This window comes from Mus caroli, unplaced genomic scaffold (assembly GCF_978045245.1).
Source record: "Mus caroli unplaced genomic scaffold, Mus_caroli_1 scaffold_8, whole genome shotgun sequence".
NCBI classification, from domain to species: domain Eukaryota; kingdom Metazoa; phylum Chordata; class Mammalia; order Rodentia; family Muridae; genus Mus; species Mus caroli.
The window spans coordinates 20,633,148-20,636,849 of record NW_028227263.1 but is presented as its reverse complement, the minus strand read 5'-3'; positions in this window follow the sequence as shown (position 1 = coordinate 20,636,849).

Sequence of the window (3,702 nt, the reverse complement as noted above, 5' to 3'; positions counted from 1 at the left end):
AAGCAATTAAGGAAAGACACAAAACATCAACCTTGGGTCTACACACACACACACACACACACACACACACACACACACACAAACCTCTACATATATCACATTCAACATATCATACACAGGACACAAAGAACAAATATAATATGATATAAACTAAAGGAATGACCACCCAGCTTGTCATCTTGCAGTTAACTCCAAGACTGTCAGAAGCCTCAGAACCTACATAAAAGACGAGTTACAGATAGTTGTGAGTCCTTGTGGTGCATGCCTATAAACTCAATATGATGAGAACAGAGACAAGTGTATCCCCAGGATGCTAGGCTCTCCGCATGACACTTCATCTTTGCAAGGTCATCTTTCAAGCATTGCTTCTGGTTCTTCTACCTCTCCACTCCCTGATGTCACCTCTGGGACAGGCACTCCCCTGATCCCTAAGTGGATACAATTTAAAATGCCACCCAGTAGGGCAGCTGGAGCAAGGGGAGAACATAGCTTCTACAGTGCCGGGCGGGAAGGTACCTGTGACACCTTTGGCAGCTGAGGAGATGGATGAGACTTATGACTCCAGCTGCGTGTCCAGAGAAGAACTGCATCCTTCTCACCTGGGAACAGCTTCATAGATCAGCTGGAGCATGGTCAGCCCCACCAGATGCTGCCCACTCCTGGGCAGTATCCCCCACCTTACTGGAGTGAACTCAAGAGAGGATTGGCCCTTAATAGAAGAACCCAGAGAACAACAAAAGACATGCAGAGACATACGGCTGACAGAAATTTCAGCAGGAGACAAAAGAACAAGCAATTTCATCATAGGCATCTCTCGTTCCGGGAGTCTCTGGTCCTTAACTCAACAGTATACATTTGTATATAACTGTTCATGAAACAGTTTGACGTGTGAGTTCTGCAGGCTGTTTGCTAAACCATCCATATGCATGAACTCAATTACTCCTCAGGGCTTCCATAGAATTGTACATTGTTAGCCCAGCTTAGAAATGGGCACACTGAGGCCAGAGCAGGCAGAGCTCAGGCAGCTATGTGGTGAGGTTGCCTGGCTTCTCCAAGATGTTTCTGGGGCAAGGAAGATATCTCAGGTGGTTAAGTGCCTTTCCTGCAAGCATGAGGACCTGAGTTCAGATCCCCAACACCTACTTAAAAGCTGGGTACAGGGGTGTGGCTGTGGCTGTAGCCAGAGCACTGGGTGGGACAGAGACAAGCAAATCCTAAAGCTGGCCAGTCTAGACAAATCAGCAAGGGGCCCTTTCTCAATGAGTAAAGTAGACAGCAATAGAGGAAGACACCTGACATTGACCTGTGGCATGAACATGTACAGATAGGTAGGTATACATACCACATAAATGTGCCAGGACACAAAATCAAGCAATGCTGGGAACCAAGAGGCAGGAGCTGATGCAAAGGCTATGCACAGGTGCTGCTTACTGGCTTTCTCCTCGTGACTTGCACATCCTACTTTTTTAACAGAACCTAGGACATCAAACCAGGGATGGCACCACTCACGAATGTGCAGGGTCTTCCGACATAGATAACTAATTAAGAAATACCTTACAACTGGATCTTATGGAGACATTTTCTCAACTGAGGTTCCCTCCTTTCAGGTGCCTCTAGCTTGGGTCAAGTTGATATAAAACTAGCCAGCACACCCATTAGAACAGATTCCTGAGAGCTGAGGAGCACACAAGACAAAAAGGAGTGGCCACCAGAGAGGCCTTCCATACGACAAAAAGCGATCACAGGAAGGGCTTTGGGGAGGAAAGGATCTTGCTGGGTCCTGAAGCATAAACAAGTGTCCAAGTGCTAAACAGTGAAGTCTGAGGAGGTGAGAAGACCTGCCGTGGAGCTTCAGCAGAGACCAAGTGTGGCCCTCTCCCAATGAGGGCATCATGTGCACACCGGAACAAGTGGTCTCTCAAGTGACAAGCACGACTGGAAGACTTCAGGGAAGGGCAATGAAGAGTCACTTAAGTCAGTGAAGGTTTTAGAGAGGAGAGAGACACAAATGAACTTCTGTTTAGAGACATTTCCTCTAGTAGCAGTGGGAAATTGACTTAGTCAGTGGTCTTTTGCTGAGAAGAGACACCATGACCAGGACAACTCTTACTAAAGAAAGCATTTTATTGGGGCTTACTTATAGTTTCAGATGATTAGTCCATTATCATCATGGCAGGAAGATTGGTGGAATGCAGACAGACATGGTACTGGAAAAAAAAGAGCTAAGAGTTCTACATCTGAATCCGTAGTCATCAGGAAGAGGGAGACTCTGGGCCTGGTTTGGGCTTTGGAACCTCAAAGTCCACCTCTAGTAACACACTTCCTCCAACAAAGCCACACCTCCTCCAACAAGACCACACCTCCTAATCCTTCCTAAGTAGTATCACTCCCTGATGACGAACCATTCAAATCTATGAGTCTATGAGGGCCATTCTTATTCAAACTACAACAGGAATGAGTTGGAGGCTGTCCTTATTTTTTTTCTTGTTGCCATAATAAAACACTCTGACAAAAGTGAAGTAGGGACAAAGAGTTTATTGGAGTTGGCAGCTCAGGTTACAAGTCCAAGATAGTTATAAGTTCACAGCAGCAGTAACCTGGAGGAGCTATCACTTCACACTCACAGTTAAAAAGCAGAAGGCAAAAGCATTCAGCTCACTGTCTCTACTTTATATATCCCACATCTCCACCTAGAAAATGGTCTTATCCATAGTGAAGATGAAGATGTCTTCTCGCATCAATCAACATAGTCAAGATAACCTCCCACAGACATGCCCAGAGGATGACCTTCCAACTGATCCTAGATTCTGTCAAGTTGGAAATAATGTTATAGAGAGAAAAATCACAGATGAGCCCAGAGCAGTACCTGTGCAGAAGATAAAAAATTGTTACTGAAGGAAGGAGTTACAGAGACATTCACTAAAGTCCTGCATAAGTGGTAGAGACTGCAAGCATTCAGAGAGTGGAGCAAAGGAAGAGCACAGAGAAGGGTGAGATGACAGTAGATTTAACTATGTGCATACCTCAAATGGAAAACACCATCATCATCACCACCACTACCACCACCACCATCACCACCACTGCTATATAGGATAGGAGGATACAAGACATGTGGGAGCTGGGAGAGTTCCAGAGGAAGCCACAAGATGGAAACCTACAGAGAGGGAAGGGGAAATGACAACAACAAGAATGATGGGAAAGGCCATGTGTATGAGGCCAGCAGAAAACCAAGACACACCAAAGCCTAGGCAGCAGGACTGGATGGACCAGGAGACAGAAAATAGGGAGATGCAGAAGAAGTCAGAGTGGATATGCACCTAGTCACTGAGCAATGAGGAGAGTGGGGAACATGAGGAGAGGCCACAGCTAGAGGCTCTACAACCACCCCTGAGGGACCATGGAGGATGACAAGATGGGAGAGAGGTTTGTAACAGGCCAGATGTGCAGCCAGGACATTCATGGAAAGATAAGGAAGAGGGGCAGCCATGCAGTTCCCAGGGAATGTGGGAGCAGAGTTTTGGTTGAGTGATGAGCAGAAAAGGAGGCCCTCGTTAAGAGACCAGACACACTCTGCAGACACAAGGAGGCAAAGGGGAAAGAAAATGGAGCCAAAAACAGTCCTTCTCCCCATCTCCTTCTTCCTTCCTTCCTTCCTCCCTCCCTCCCTTTCTTTTTCTTTCTTTCTTTCTTTCTTCCCTTCTT